General features: G+C 39.3%; 1 protein-coding gene across 3 annotated transcripts in view; it reads right to left on the bottom strand.

The window, feature by feature from the left end:
- Positions 1 to 16719, bottom strand: part of LOC121689398 (solute carrier family 12 member 3-like) — a 76679-nt gene that overhangs the window by 45118 nt on the left and 14842 nt on the right. The window contains exons 1-2 of one of the 3 annotated variants that reach the window (XM_042069174.1): positions 11269 to 11366; positions 5339 to 5455 (exon numbers count right to left, since the gene is read on the bottom strand). The exons of the other annotated variants lie outside the window; for them this stretch is intronic. The gene's annotated coding sequence lies outside the window, so the exon portion shown is untranslated. Of the gene's footprint in view, positions 1 to 5338; positions 5456 to 11268; positions 11367 to 16719 lie in introns of those variants that run through there. 3 annotated transcript variants of the gene reach the window in all.

Here is a 16719-nt window from a genome sequence, read left to right as displayed (position 1 = left end):
AATACATTTTTCTATGACCCTCCAAAGTGATTATGAAAAAATCACTGTCAACTTTTTCCGGGTTTATCGCCTACTGTATTTTAACGTTTTCACATATTTGGCCATAAGCCGTTTATCATAGGCTATCACGAAACCAAACTACAAAGGCGAACACTTTAACAGGGGGAATTAATTGGGCATGAATCATGCTGAACGCTATTTCGCTACCTTAGAATAATAAGGTTCTATCTGCGTTTTGAGTAGGTACAACCGGGACGATTGAAACGGGGACGAATGAAACATTCCGGTTTTCTCCGAGTGCAACGATGATAGACAGTTTGGACAAAACATGGAGCATATTAACCTCCGTTGCTCAGCCAAATGCCTTCCTGTTACGTCCTGGTATCACGGAGTTACAAGCGATAAACGATTTTTGATGGTCAAGTTTACTTCATTAGCGGTTTATTTTTTTGGATTATTAAAGAGTGTTTTTCATTTAAAGGTTTGACTTCGTGCTTATTCAGTAGAGCATTTAGTGCTCTCCCCAATCCCAGACGTTCACAGTGCATGTTTGTTTGTAATGGATGCAACCGCGAGATAGGCTATGCGTTTGACAATGAGTTGTTAACAGAACCAAGACATATAGCCCAGCAGCAATCTAGGGACTGATCGTTATTTATTGAAGGGGCCACCGGAGGAATTTTGAGTGCTTCAGTTGGAAGTTGCATGACCCTCTCTTGTCTGCTAGAAATTGTTCAATGACCCTCCGACAGAATTGTTAAAAAAGACATGACCCTCCCCTGCCAATTGTCTTCCGCCCGCGCCACAGCCACACACTTTGTGATAACGTTCTTAAATCAATCTTTCCCGTGAGCTTGCATGCTACCAGTCCTTCCTTTTCAAATGTGTTGCGCCTGTTTGCACAATTTCACAAATAATCATATGTGATTAATAGTATGACAAAAAATCCCTGTGCACGGGGACCGAAACAATGCATGCCAACTTTTTCCGTGTTTATCACGTATTTTAACTTTCCCCGCTGTCTTGCAGTTTTAATGTTTTCCCGTAGAATATCCTATATTTTAATAATCTCAAAACAGCCCTGCCATCGGGCCTGTCTCTGTGTTGCCCTGTTGCTACCCCTTGCCCTTCCAACGAAACAGATGTCTTCAAATCATCGTTTTCCTTGCTTGAAGGCGAACTTAGAGTGATGTTAACCTATTTAAGTTTAACGGCGCGATTGTCGTGAGAGCACGATTCATTGGCGCTTGCATGTTCGGCCTTATGTCTACGTGCGCACCTGAGGCTACTCAGCTGCAAGAGAAATAATTTCCCCTGTTTGTATGTTCACTGCAGGTTGGCCTACCATAACTTACCAACTCTGCACTGTAGACTGGCTATTTATATTTTTCTGTCAAATAAGCAAATGTATTTGTTCAACTTTATGAAGCAGAATTACGCATAGGGTACTTGGAACATAATACATTTGACAAAGGACAGATGAATGTTGCTAGTGACAAAATATTAACTTTCAGTGTTTTTTACGATGTCTTTGTCATGGGGAAGTGTTTTTCCCCATGCATTTATTCTAGGTTACTGTCAGTGACTGCCGTGAGAGAAGCGGGTTCTGTGTTTCGTTCATGTCAGTGACTGACGCGAGAGAAGCGGGGTCTGTGTTGTGTTGTGTTGCGTTGCGTTAATTTATTTTCATTGGGCATACCGTGCCGTGCCGTCCACAGCTCTTCAGTTCTGACAAAGCCAAAATTACTCCTTTTGAAACAATGAGTGCAGGAACGCGTTTTTATGGTTATATTGCTTGACGGGGGGAGGGTCCCAAGCAGCTTTCAGCCATAAGGCTACTTTGAGAACATTTCAATTCACCCGACACTAATATTCAAAATGTTGAAAACTATTTCGGCATAGCCTATAAAGCAGTTTAATTAAATGGAATGTTAGTTGTAAACAAACGAGCTACTTGGTGAGGCTTGGCCTCACAGATGCGCTCGTGCCTTAGATGGCAGGAAAAATCTTCACGATAGGCCTATTAACTAACCACCCGATTCACGTTGGCTGGGGGGAAGGGGGGCCATCAGACAATTGTGCCAAGTTAATCCGGCCCTTCCCCCAAAAAATCACACCTTCCCACCTCTGACAGCTTAAAAGAAGTCAAGAGGACTCCTTACTCACAGACCTATTCACAAACCTGCGGTTTTGAAATCCTATGCAGCTACAGGAGCTTCCAATCGCGAGGAAGCAATTTTGCATTGTAGGCATAACTAACATGCAATAACGCCGCCAACAACAACCAAAACTAGGCTAATCATTGTCAACATGTAAATTAAATGTAACATTAGTGTGAATCAAATTAAAATGTTCTCTTTTGCAAACGTAGGCATAGTAACAGAATAATTTAATAATGTTACAAAGATACTACATCAATCCGTATGTTTCATTGGGCTACTAGGCTATTTGTTTTGCCTTGATTCATTTAGGCTAGGCCTTTTTATTCAGGGGCCGTATTCACAAAGAATTTTAAGGCTAAAAGTAGCTCCTAACTGGCGAATTTAGGAGCAACTCCTAAAAATAATGGGCGTGTCACTCCTAACTTCAGGACTCCTAATTTTTTCACAAAAAGTAATTCACGAAGCATGTTAGACCTAAATGTAGCACCTAAGTCTGGGACAGCTTAAGTCGAGAGGACTCCTAACTGACTAAGACCTATTCATAAACAGCTTTTTTGTGGCATTTTACGTTGCGATGTTTTAAAATAGCCTATGCGCAACAGGAGCTTCCAATCGCAAGGGAACAATTTTGCATTCATAAAAGGGATGCAATAACGCCACCAACAACAACCAAAACTACTCATTGTTAACATGTAAATGAAATGTAACGTTTCATTGTGAATCAAATTAAAATGTTCTCCTCTTTGCAAACGTAGCCTAGGGATATGGTGACAGATTCATTTAATAATGTTGCAAAGGTAGGCTACTGCATCAATCCATAGGCCTATGTTTCATTAGGCTACTAAGCTATTTGTTTTGCCTTACTCTTTATTCATTTAGGCTAGGCCTTTTTATTCAGTTATTAATCATCTTCCGTCCTTCTCACTACTTGTGTAGCGCACGCATTCTCCGACCTGTCACCTGTCAGTCATCATCGGAAGGGAGGTGTTTGGAATTCCCGCGTTACAATCGTCAGCCAATCAAGGTGGTCACTTCAGTCAAGCTCGTGCATGAGTAATGACGTCACCCATAGCCAAGAAGACTCACTCCTAGTGTAGGAGTTGTGTGAAAGGCTTTGTGAATAACTTTTAAGAGAAAACTCCAATCTAAAATCTTTAAGTGCGATTTACCTACTCCTAGTAGTAAGATAAAAGCCTTTGTGAATAGCCTACGACCCCAGTTATTCATCATCTTCCGTCCTTGTGTAGCGCACGCATTCTGAGACCTGTCACTCATCATCGTAAGGGAGGTGTTTGGAATCATGCCCGCGTTACAATCATCAGCCAATCAGCCAATCAAGGTGGTCACGCTTGCCCATTTACCCAAATTAATGGTCGAATATTACTGATGATCATTGTTATTTAAGAACATGCAGTGTGCGTAGGGTACCAAAACATCTTGCTCGTAAAAAAGCATCATAACGCACATTCTGGCGGGTCTGTTATTTACTGTAGGCTGCGCAAACCACATGCCTTTATTTTGGGCAAGCCTGCATTCATTCATTCATTCAATCTTTATTTATTCTCGGAGGGTCATTGAGGGAAGCCCTCATTTTCAATGAAGCCGAAATTACAGAAGCGAAGCAAAGCGCTCCACAAACAAGACAACATTCGAGGCCTTCTGTTGAAGAATTTTATATAAAGCCTGCGCTGACAGTAATCCTCCTGCCCCTGATAGGCCTACCACAGCTGTGGATAGTGTGGAGTGTTCAAGTAATAACACAATCCAATGTGTGTCTCAATTGTCCCCCGCTGACCACCTCACACATTTCTCTAGATTTTGCAACGAACTTACATGACACAATGCCATAAAATATGCCAGTTTTAGTATACAGAATAATGTTTGTAATGATACCAGGTAGGCCAGGTATTGTCGAAGGTGCATGGTGAAGTGAAATTCTTACTTTGGAAAACAAACATTTGCCGATATCATCGCCGATCATCAGAATATTGCAATAGATTCTGTGTTCTGGACTGTAGGTAACTTGTTAAGCCAGTGGTTCTCAAACTTTTATTTCATTCCCCACTTTGATCAAGGGGCATGACTGATGATAGTGGAGATAACGTGTTATCCCGAGGCTTTTGCAAGTCAGCATCTTCGACGGTAGTCTATTAAAAATATAAGTTTTCGATGTCCCAAACGGAGAGCCATACTTTATTGTTTTTAACGATCTCTATGTTACTCACAAAAATGTAGGCATGGGGACATGATGAAGTAGGTTATCCAACTGTCGTGTGTTAAATTATTGTGATTACGAGCCAGTGGTTTTCAAACATTATGCGTGACTCGGACATCTAACTAAATGCAACAGGCTCATATCGTCCTCGCATTCGCAAAATGAGGACCAGTGTTTTGTCAAATTGCAAATAGCTATTCGTTTTAACTATTTTTTTACAAAAAGCACTTCATACTATCTTAATCTTGGAATATGGGGAGGGAAGTGGCGCGTCTGCAGTCAGCCAAATATTAATGTAATTCTGCGGCATAAAGCAGATGTAATTGTTTATTGTACAGAAAAATAAAAATGACATGTCAAGCAGTCAATTGACTACATTGCAGTCAAGAAGTAGGCCAAATTAATTTACGAAACCAAAACGTGGGTCATAGTTGTCTAAGCCTCTATTGTGTAGCCTGTTAAAAACGTCGCCAGATAGTATTAAATCAGCAACAACATTGTTTTCTGCAGAAGCCTACCCAAGGCTACAGATTAATTCTGAACAGTTATTTCTCTACTGGCTCAATTATCACACCACTGTTTTGATTTGCGTAGTTGCGTTAACCCCAACACTGACAATAATGTAGACAGCAAATTTCGATTTTCGTGTAGTCAAGCCTTAAGCCATACCCAAGTAGCCTAAATCGAGGTAATGTTTAATTATGCCTGATTTATTTTGTTATTGAATTCGTAGGCTGGGATTACTCTCGGCAACAATTATGTAAGGGACGGCAGGCAGAGCGATGTACAGTGGCAGAGCGACTGAGAGCGGCTGAAAGTGGTACTAAAGCTTCACGCAGCTTCACGCCGCGTAATGCGCGAATGAAGTGGTCATTTGAAAGCGATGCCCACTGTACATGCTTACCCATTATAATGTTATATGCGATTCTACGTGTGTGTGTGTGTTTGTGTGTGTGTCTACCTGGTGAGTGAATTCTCTTGCGGGCTTGGAACTTCTTCAGTATGGAAGTGGCACACATTTGGAATATTCCAGAATGCACTCAGCGTTCTCAGGGCAGCAGTCCTCACAACACACCGCCTGCAAACAGAGGAGACTACACATGGAGACTAAGATAATAAGTTGCAAAACACACAGAACATGACATATTGTCCTGTTCACAGAAGCACTACTTCACTCACATGCATCTTAAATAAACACATGCCTCAGTGCAAGTCAGGTACATCAAATAAGGGCTAAGAAATGAAAAACATGTAGCCTAACACTACCCTTCACAAACTAAACATCCCTTTACTTGTCGGCATACCCACCCATCATACTTGCCCCCATTCACATCTATTATATGACAGGTCTGTTAATGACCATGGCTATACTAAACTGCAGTTCCTTAAATCAGTGGGTGAGATAACTTATATATGACTTTATTAATTTGTTTTACTGGTCATTTTACCAGTTAACACGTTATAGCAACACTACATGTATATTATGTATGTATAATAATGTAATAATGTAAAAATATTGTTACCTACCTATGTCCCATGGAAGCTCACAAGGTAACCGTTATTACTGCTACTTAACGTTAACAACCTTCATATGTGTCTGTAACGTTAGCAGCTAGCCTGCATGGTAACAGCCACTTTAAATGTAGTGCTAGCTAAGTTAACTTACTTGCATCTGATATTTCATTCAAACTAAAACTCTACATTCATAGCGACATCACAGACAGCTAGATATGATATATGATACCCAGATAGCAAGGTGACATTGATATGATGTTGATTTTCCATCCAAATCATCATTTTGGTTGAGATTGAAATCTCAATGGTAAATAGACATTGAATCAGCATTACAATCCTGACAAAAACCCGACAGTGCATGAATATCGATAAGAGAGATATCGAAACAACATTGGTTTATAGTTTATGTTGCCATAATCGATAGAGCATCGATACATAGTTCACTAAAAGATTTTGAAAAGTCATGGATTTGTGGTTGACTGGGAAATCTTAACATGGTGATTGAAAAGTAGTGGATTTATAGTTGACCGCGCGACGACGTTTGAACTGTCCAGGAGATCATTTTCAGCAACAGTTCAATCAGACCAACAGGGGTGTTAAGCTCTCTGTCAAGTTCACTCCTCCTTAATGGTAAGCAAGCATTTATTTATCAAACGATAATGTTTTATTGTAAAAGTGTACTACATTAAATTCGGTCATGTTTACAGTCTATGTACATCGAACTGTCTGACTTACAAACTCATTCAAATGCTAGGCTGGCTAAATTTACTTGCTGTTGTCAAATTATTGTTTAGGCTAGCTTACGTTATGGCAGTTCATCATAATGTTAGGTTAACGTTACTTGGCAGTCTGATTTATAATTAGGTCCTACCTTTGTTGTCAGTAAGTTACAGTTTATTATACTCATGATAATAAAATATGAAGTAGTGCTAGGCCTACCGGTAACGTTAGCTTCTAGGCTACTGTCAAAATTATAGGCCGAAGATGTGCTGCTGGTTAACGTGGAGATTTAGCTAACATTTATGTAACTCCTGGTGATCATATTTTTGTGAGTTTAATAGGCTAACTTTAGCAATACTGATATAAGTTAACTTTAAGTCATATCTGACTAGACTGCTATCATTAACCGTTCATTGGGCAGCAAAATTGTTCGGACGAACAGAGCTGCCCGAATGGCTGGTGCTGCTAGCAAACACGGCATGTTCAATGAGCTCACCCAGCTTGCGAAACTGAATTATTCTAACACTATCTTCAGCCTGGCATTTTGACAGCAAACTCAACAAACATATAGAATATATATTCTATGATTATTCTAAAGTTTCAATTATAAGTAGCCTTCAGTTTCAGTTGAACATATTTATCTAACACTGTCTATCTCTTTTTGTTCTGTTTCTGTTGGGTGCCACTTCACTCTGCTACTGGATGATGGAGGAGGGCTGACTGCGAACAGGTGGTCTATGAATGCTATAGCTACTGAATGGATGGCAGGGAAGCACAACACACGTGAATTTCTAAATGAAGAGTTAATAAATGCACTTGATTTTCAAACTGATAAGTTGTCAATGGTTATTTATGCACGATTGTGTAGCCTAAACCAGCCATACTAGGCCTAGTCAAATTTATCCTGGCTGTATATAAAGCAGGATGTGAATTTCCCAATATTTTTCCAGATTAAAAGTGGTTTACTGAGGTTTAATATCAATTGAAATACCATTGAAATCGCATTGATCTTTAGTTTGGTTGTAATTTCAACGTTGTTTCAATATTCATTACAGTGCATGAAAATGCACTGTACTGTTCTTCCTAGGCTTCTTCTTATTACAGTGCATGAAAATGCACTGTATTGTTCTTCCTAGGCTTCTTCTTATTCTTCTTCTTCTTCTAACGCACTTAATGCAGCTTCAACCGTTTAACGTAGAAACTTCATTCAAACTATGTTACGTAGGTCTTACTTAGGACATGGGTGCTATGTATTTTTCAGCTTTGTAACTTTTATACTTTTTAAACTATTAATTAAAAACTAGTCAAAATTTCCCCATAGACTTAACATGGGCTGATGACATCACAATAGAGCCGTTAAACAATTAGAATCCTATGGCAGGTGTTCGGGCCACCTGGACCAACTGCCAGTCTCAGGCTTTAAGCATACAAACTGGCCCTATTAAGACTACACATCCTGTTCAACTGCTTCCTCTGCCAAAAACTGTTTCAAAATAAAAGTCCTCACTATAATATTTTACTGTTAAACAATTTAACCCTTTAAACTACTGAACTTTTTAACTGTTCAGCCATTGTAACTGTTACTTGTCATCAACTATGACTCCTACCCACTGTAGCTAGTTAGCTAAGTTAGCTAAGTAGCATGGTTAGCATACTAGCATAGTTAGCATGCTAATTAGCATTTTTAGCAAAACTGCTTAAAATGATTAGCTAAGTTAGCTAAGTCACATGGTTAGCATAGTTAGCATGCTAGCATGTTAGCATGATAGTTAGCATTTTTAACAAAACTGCTTAAAATGATTAGCTAAGTTAGCTAAGTCACATGGTTAGCATAGTTAGCATACTAGCATGTTAGCATGCTAATTAGCATTTTTAGCAAAACTGCTTGAAATGATTAGCTAAGTTAGCTAAGTCACATGGTTAGCATAGTTAGCATGCTAGCATGTTAGTTAGCATTTTTAGCAAAACTGCTAAAAATGATTAGCTAAGTTAGCTAAGTCACATGGTTAGCATAGTTAGCATGTTAGCATGCTAGTTAGCATTTTTAGCAAAACCTCTTAAAATGATTAGCTAAGTTAGCTAAGTCATATGGTTAGCATTGTTAGCATGCTAGCATGTTAGCATGCTAGTTAGCATTTTTAGCAAAACTGCTTAAAATGATTAGCTAAGTCATATGGTTAGCATAGTTAGCATGCTAGCATGTTAGCATGCTAGTTAGCAATTTTAGCAAAACTGCTAAAAATAATTAGCTATGTTAACTAAGTAACGTGGGTAGCATAGTTAGCATGCTAGCGCTAGCATGTTAGCATGCTAGTTAGCATTTTTAGCAAAACTACTAAAAACAATTAGCTAAGTTAGCTAAGTAACATGGTTAGCATAGTTAGCATGCTAGCATGTTAACATGCTAGTTAGCATAGTAACTTTGTTAACATTATTATCTTTGTTAACATAGTTAGCATAACTGCTAGCAAACATTAGAGCCATTCCAACTGTCAGTTATCGTCAACTATCTACCTAAATAATTTAACCATTTAAACTATCCACCTATTTAACTGTTCAGTCATTCCAACTATATTAAACCTCATCTACTTAGCAACCAATATAGTTTGTTTTTACTCTGTATGATATTTTACATCATATTTTTTGCATTTTCATGCACTGTATTTCCTTCAGGAAATGCTTTTCTAGTTCTTCTTCTTCTTCTAACGCATTTAATGCAGCTTCAACCGTTTAACGTAGAAACTTCATTCAAACTATGTTACGTAGGTCTTACTTAGGACATGGGTGCTATGTATTTTTCAGCTTTGTAACTTTTATACTTTTTAAACTATTAATTAAAAACTAGTCAAAATTTCCCCATAGACTTAACATGGGCTGATGACATCACAATAGAGCCGTTAAACAATTAGAATCCTATGGCAGGTGTTCGGGCCACCTGGACCAACTGCCAGTCTCAGGCTTTAAGCATACAAACTGGCCCTATTAAGACTACACATCCTGTTCAACTGCTTCCTCTGCCAAAAACTGTTTCAAAATAAAAGTCCTCACTATAATATTTTACTGTTAAACAATTTAACCCTTTAAACTACTGAACTTTTTAACTGTTCAGCCATTGTAACTGTTACTTGTCATCAACTATGACTCCTACCCACTGTAGCTAGTTAGCTAAGTTAGCTAAGTAGCATGGTTAGCATAGTTAGCATACTAGCATAGTTAGCATGCTAATTAGCATTTTTAGCAAAACTGCTTAAAATGATTAGCTAAGTTAGCTAAGTCACATGGTTAGCATAGTTAGCATGCTAGCATGTTAGCATGCTAGTTAGCATTTTTAACAAAACTGCTTAAAATGATTAGCTAAGTTAGCTAAGTCACATGGTTAGCATAGTTAGCATGCTAGCATGTTAGCATGCTAATTAGCATTTTTAGCAAAACTGCTTGAAATGATTAGCTAAGTTAGCTAAGTCACATGGTTAGCATAGTTAGCATGCTAGCATGTTAGTTAGCATTTTTAGCAAAACTGCTAAAAATGATTAGCTAAGTTAGCTAAGTCACATGGTTAGCATAGTTAGCATGTTAGCATGCTAGTTAGCATTTTTAGCAAAACCTCTTAAAATGATTAGCTAAGTTAGCTAAGTCATATGGTTAGCATTGTTAGCATGCTAGCATGTTAGCATGCTAGTTAGCATTTTTAGCAAAACTGCTTAAAATGATTAGCTAAGTCATATGGTTAGCATAGTTAGCATGCTAGCATGTTAGCATGTTAGTTAGCAATTTTAGCAAAACTGCTAAAAATAATTAGCTATGTTAACTAAGTAACGTGGGTAGCATAGTTAGCATGCTAGCGCTAGCATGTTAGCATGCTAGTTAGCATTTTTAACAAAACTACTAAAAACAATTAGCTAAGTTAGCTAAGTAACATGGTTAGCATAGTTAGCATGCTAGCATGTTAACATGCTAGTTAGCATAGTAACTTTGTTAACATTATTATCTTTGTTAACATAGTTAGCATAACTGCTAGCAAACATTAGAGCCATTCCAACTGTCAGTTATCGTCAACTATCTACCTAAATAATTTAACCATTTAACCATTTAAACTATCCACCTATTTAACTGTTCAGTCATTCCAACTATATTAAACCTCATCTACTTAGCAACCAATATAGTTTGTTTTTACTCTGTATGATATTTTACATCATATTTTTGCATTTTCATGCACTGTATTTCCTTCAGGAAATGCTTTTCTAGTTTTAATTGAAATACCATTGAAATTCCGTTGATCTGTAGTTGGAATTTCAACATTGCTTCAATATTAATAGAGGGTGCAAAATGTTATAGGATCAATGTTGAAGTGCGACGTTGACTCAATGATTTTAACGTTGACAAAATAATGTTAATTTAACATAGATTCAATGAGTAATTGCTATCTGGGTATAAACTACCATTCCAGATATTCCACACAATAATGAAGTTAGATAGTAGCTGGGAAAGTTAAAATTAACAGCTAACATCGCTAATGATAGCGATGTTAGCTCGCTAGCTAATTGCTAGCTAATTCTAACATGACTAACAGCTTTGGTTAACATTCCATTATGAAAACAATATATTTCGAATAAATTCCCGTTTTCAATTGGCATACAAAAGTACTGTAATTCTTACCTTGGATATGATAACGGCAGAGTTTCTACAGCTTACACATGAAGTCAGATGCATGACAGAAAAGTGACGGTTGAAGTCACTGGTGGGCTGGAGCAGAGCTGGAGTTCAAAAAAGTCAGTCAGGGGGATGGGAGTTGCTGTGTGCGCGCATGCGCTTATCAAGAGGCGATAAGCATAAAAACAATAGTCGCATTTTAGACTGTTACATTGAAATGGCTACCAAACTGATTGGTAGATGTGTCAATTAGCCTAGTGGGCTATTATTGCTAGCCTACTATTATGATTATTAACATGATTGTTCTCATGGTGTGACATAAATTTCATATCAATTTGACGCCTTTTTTCTTGATATCAAATCAATTTGGTTTAGGCTAACATCCATGCTGATTAATTTCGTTGATTTCTTATTTTACAACCATTTGTCAACATTTTACAAAGCTATTTAGCATTAAAACAGTGTTTCAACATTGTTTCAACATTGACACAACAACTGACATTATTTCACCTATAATTCAACATTGATTTTCTTGACCTTTTTACAACCATTTAACATTGAACGTTGTTTCAATGTTTGTCTACATACCCTTTTACAACCATTTAGCATTAAACATTGTTTCAACATTGTTTCAACATTGACGCAACAACTGACGTTATTTCAACTATATTTCAACGTTGAAGGTCGGCCTTGTGCCGGCTGGGTAGCAAAGACAGTGAAACAAGTACATTTAAATTTGAAACTTTAGTGGTTAGTTTTTTACTTTAAATAAGCCAACCAAGTCAACGAGCAAAACCTGAACGGCAATTCACCTTGAAGTTGGATTAAAACAAAATGCGTTCCTCCGGCCAGAGACCCAGGAGATCATGTCGAAAATGTACTGAGCTAGAACAGAGGATTTCTACTTTGGAATCAAAGATGCATGCCCTTCCATCAAAGACAGATTAACTACGAGAGGCATCTCATGAAGTGAGTATAGCAACTACTGGAAATGCAGAGAATGTAACCCAGCAGTCTAATATCACTGCTAATAGAGCAGATGAATGCATCGACCTCACAAAGGGAAATGTGAGTACAGAGCCTTGGCACAGGCAAAAAAAAAAAAACGTAATACAAGAACTGTAATTACCTCAACACCAGTAAATTCAGATGATAACTTCAGGCCTCGTATCAGAAATACAGACAGATCAGCAAACTACTACAGGGCTTGTGGTTCTAAGGGAAGCCCACAGCCCCTAACACTGGAACAGATTTGAATGCCTCCGGGACGTAAGAGAGGAATTTCCCAGGGAACAGACCCAAAGCAGGCAGCGATCAAACCACAACAATAGAAAGATGGGCACAGACAAGAAGTAGCACTCGACACCTATTTATCCCACAACCCTTGTTCTAGGCGACTCTGCTGTGAGACATATAAATGGGGAAAGGATGATTGTATGTTGTTTCCCAAATGCCCAAATTTTTAGAATCGCAGGGAATACTTCAGACCAAATAGCACAGAGCTGAGTTGGACTGGGGCCAAGATCTTAACCGAATACTATCACCTCTCTCTCCTGCACCCAACATTTTTTCTGCCAACCTTGAGCCGACCCTTTGATAAGCGCTCAGTGGCCATACAGACGGAACAAGCGGATGACATCAACAACTCAGCTAAACCAAAACACTCTGCACAGGCTGAAACAGAGATATGCCCAACCCTCCCTGCTGTGGGGCCCTCTGGTAGCCACCCGGTAGCCTCCACTGAAATGCAGACCTTGGAGAAACGCAAACAACCAGCTCAACAATGCCCAGCCATGTCCACTGGACAAGATAAGATGGGTGCTGCTAAAATGACTCAAAGGCAATCACTGGCGTCAAACTCCCTGGAATCTCAGCAAACAAATGGATGTTATGAGCATGAGGAGATAGCACCTATCAAAGCTGCTGAGGGGCTATCAGAAAGGAAGGGTCATGTTGTAACACCAGTACCAATACCCCTCCCCACCTCCGTCGACTCCTTGTCACCACAAAGACACAACAACATGGAATACACTACTGGAATATATGCTGAAAGCTCCCCAGGGCCTCAGCAGGCAGATGGAGACTCTGGACCAATATTCAACCCCATCTTCCTTGATTTCCCATCACCACCTACACCCAATCACGTCCCCACCCCACCCAACTCCCCAGGCCAGGATATCCATCCTCATCCCAACACTCCCCCACCCGCTCAAACTCCCCAGGATCCCCTGCATACCCATCACCATCCCCACCCCAGCACATTATTTTTCCCTGCAAGAATGGAAGGACTGCTACCAGTAGCCTTGCAGCTTGTTAGTAGCCCGAGACCTTCAACTGTATACCCATCAACATCCCACCTTGTTAGTAGCCCAAGACCTTCAACTGTATACCCATCAACATCCCACCTTGTTAGTAGACCAAGACCTTCAACTGTGCAGTTTTTTAGTACCCCAAGACCCTTAGCACCAAAGGTGTGCATGGCACCTCTACGGCCTCCCCCTTTCCATTCAGAAGGATCTCTTAAGCAGCAACAACCTCTTAGTTCATATTCTCAGCTGGCATATAGCAGCTGCAGGGGACAATTATTTGATGATGATGATGACGGTATTGTATTATATGCTCAGGGTCCCTGCAATAAAAATGGTGACAGTAGTTTTGAGAACATGCCGGGACCCAGTAAGCCCATGACATTCTCTATTCCTGTATTGACAAGAAATAAAACACAAATGCATCGAGCTTATAGGGTAAACCAGTCCAATCTCCTACCCGTACCAATTCAACCTCAGATTTCCCCCATGGACCATTTTTCCCCAACACTTACAGCAAAAATAGCACTCCTAAATATCAGATCTCTTTCAAACCGTGGGCCGCTTCACTTTTGGGCCGGTCGAGGGAAAAATATTGACATTTGTCACATTAATCTATCTTCTCTTAAAGTTGGCTACACACGTTCGCATTCTATGCCTAACACCGCAGCCTCTGCATGGGTTGTTCTCCCCTCCCAAGAAAAGTTAACTGGTTGGGTCCATATAGCCTGTCTTTCCTAAAAAGTTTTCTCAGATAGCCTACCAGCCGGGCCGGCCCTACCGTAGTGATAAGCGTCAGGGAGGATGGATGATAGAAAGACGCCAAGAGGGACTGAAAAGGCCAGGAAAAAAAGACGAAAAGTATTGGAAGAAAATGCTGCGAAATGTGCCAAACTTCCAATACATGAGGCTACATGATCAACGTATATGCCTTGTTTGCTCAGAAGTGAGTGTAGTAAAGGAGCAAATCACCAAACAACAACATGATAGCTGACCCATGCAGAAAAAAAAACATGTAAACAATACAGTAGTTCAATATGCCTCTTAGTGGAATTGTGGGATACATTTAAAATGCTTTATTTCTTCCTTCCTGTTTTTGTTAACTTATCAACCTATCCTTGTGGAATAGTGGAATATTGTAGCCTATAATAAAAACTACAGGATAAGAGCTGAAATGTTTCTTATGTGTCTTATTTATCCAATTTTCTACCACCACTAAAAAAGTGGGCCGGTCTTGGCCCTGAAACTCCCGGGCTGAAAAGTGGCCCCACTCCGGCCCTGTGGTTAGATCAAGCAAACAGTGCTGCTACTCTCATCGAATCAGCTCCCCCAAATTTCAGTTTTTTGAGTGCTACCAGAGCAAATAAAAGAGGTGGGGGGATAGCCACAATTTTCAAGACGTCTTTTCAGTGCAATCAGTCGTCATTCGGTGACTTTACTTCATTTGAATATCTGTGTGCACGCATTAAGTCTTCTCCTCTTTTATTTTTTATTACTGACAATTTACAGGCCTCCAAAACATTCAGCAAAAGTTTTTCTTGAAGAGCTAGATGAACTGCTATCAGTCGTTTGCATAGAGTTTGACTGTCTTATTATATCAGGGGATCTAAACTTGCATGTGGATAATCCTGAAAACAATTACGCCAAGGAATTCATTGCACTAATCGATACTTTCTCCCTAACACAGCATGTACAGGGGCCAACACACTCTCTCGGGCCATACCCTCGACCTTGTTATCACAAATGGTCTCGATGTCTCTACAGCTGTTAAAGACCTGGCCTTATCTGATCATTTCTGCGTGTTCTTTGATGTGTCTATGTCCCCACACACTCAAAACACAGCTATGATGGTAAAAAGGAGAATCATAAATGATCAGACAAGTGCTCTCTTTGAGCAAGCACTTTCACTAAAGTCAAGTCAACTGTCAGACTCTGAAGACTTATTTGATCACTTTAATGCAAAAATGGCAAACATTATGGATGACATTGCGCCATTACAATTCAAGAAAGTTAAGGACATGGAGGCAAAATCCAGCAGTTAAACTTCTAAAAAGAGAGTGTAGGAAGACTGAAAGAAAATGGCGTAAATACAAACTTCAGATCCACTATGAAATCCATAAAGAGATGCTCCGCACATATAACTCACATTATCAATAGAAGTTCAAATAACACTCGTATTCTATTTTCAACTGTTGATAAGTTAACAACCCCCCCCCCTCACAATTAGCGCCTGAACTTCTCTCAACTAATAAATGCAATGTGTTTTCATCTTTTTTTAAATGTAAAATTGACTAAATCAGACTCAACATATCTGCTCAATTACAAATTCAACAACCTGAACTTCCAGCAACAAACAGAGGGAAATTAAACTTGATGTCAGAGTTCAGCTTGATAGACTACGAAACACTTGAAAAAACGGTACAGAATCTCAGCTCTTCCACATGTGTCTTAGACACTCTGCCTACCAATTTCTTCAAAACTGTTTTTCATTGCGGCGGATGTCCTTCAAATTGTAAATGTATCACTGCTGTCTGGCACTTTTCCTAAGTCACTGAAAACAGCTGTTGTAAAGCCACTTCTCAATAAGAATAACCTGGATGCCTCCATGCTAAACAATTACAGGCCCATATCCAATTTACCTTTTTTTGGCAAATTTATTGAAAAAGTAGTCTTTAATCAATTAACCACCTTCCTAACATCAAATGGGTATTTTGATTACTTTCAGTCTGGTTTTCAGGCAAATCACAGCACTGAAACAGCTCTCATTAAAGTTTCCCATGACATACGCCTCAACACAAATTCAGGTAAAACATCAGTCCTAGTGCTACTGGACCTTAGTGCAGCATTTGACACTGTTGATCACAATATTTTACTACACAGACTAGAACACTGGGTTGGATTTACAGGCATAGTTATCAGCTGGCTAAGATCATATCTACAAGAAAGGAGCTTCTTTGTTGCCATCGGAAACTGTAACTCAACACCAATGTCCTTGACCTGTGTTGTACCCCGGGGGTCGATCTTGGGGCCACTATTATTCAACCTCTATATGCTCCCTGGACAAATCATCCAAAATACTTTGATTTCATATCATAGCTATGCATGACACACAAATTTACTTTGCTCTGTCACCAAACGACTATGGTCCTCT

This window comes from Alosa sapidissima, chromosome 18 (assembly GCF_018492685.1).
Source record: "Alosa sapidissima isolate fAloSap1 chromosome 18, fAloSap1.pri, whole genome shotgun sequence".
In the NCBI taxonomy this organism is placed as follows: domain Eukaryota; kingdom Metazoa; phylum Chordata; class Actinopteri; order Clupeiformes; family Clupeidae; genus Alosa; species Alosa sapidissima.
This window is presented reverse-complemented; position numbering and strand designations above follow the sequence as displayed.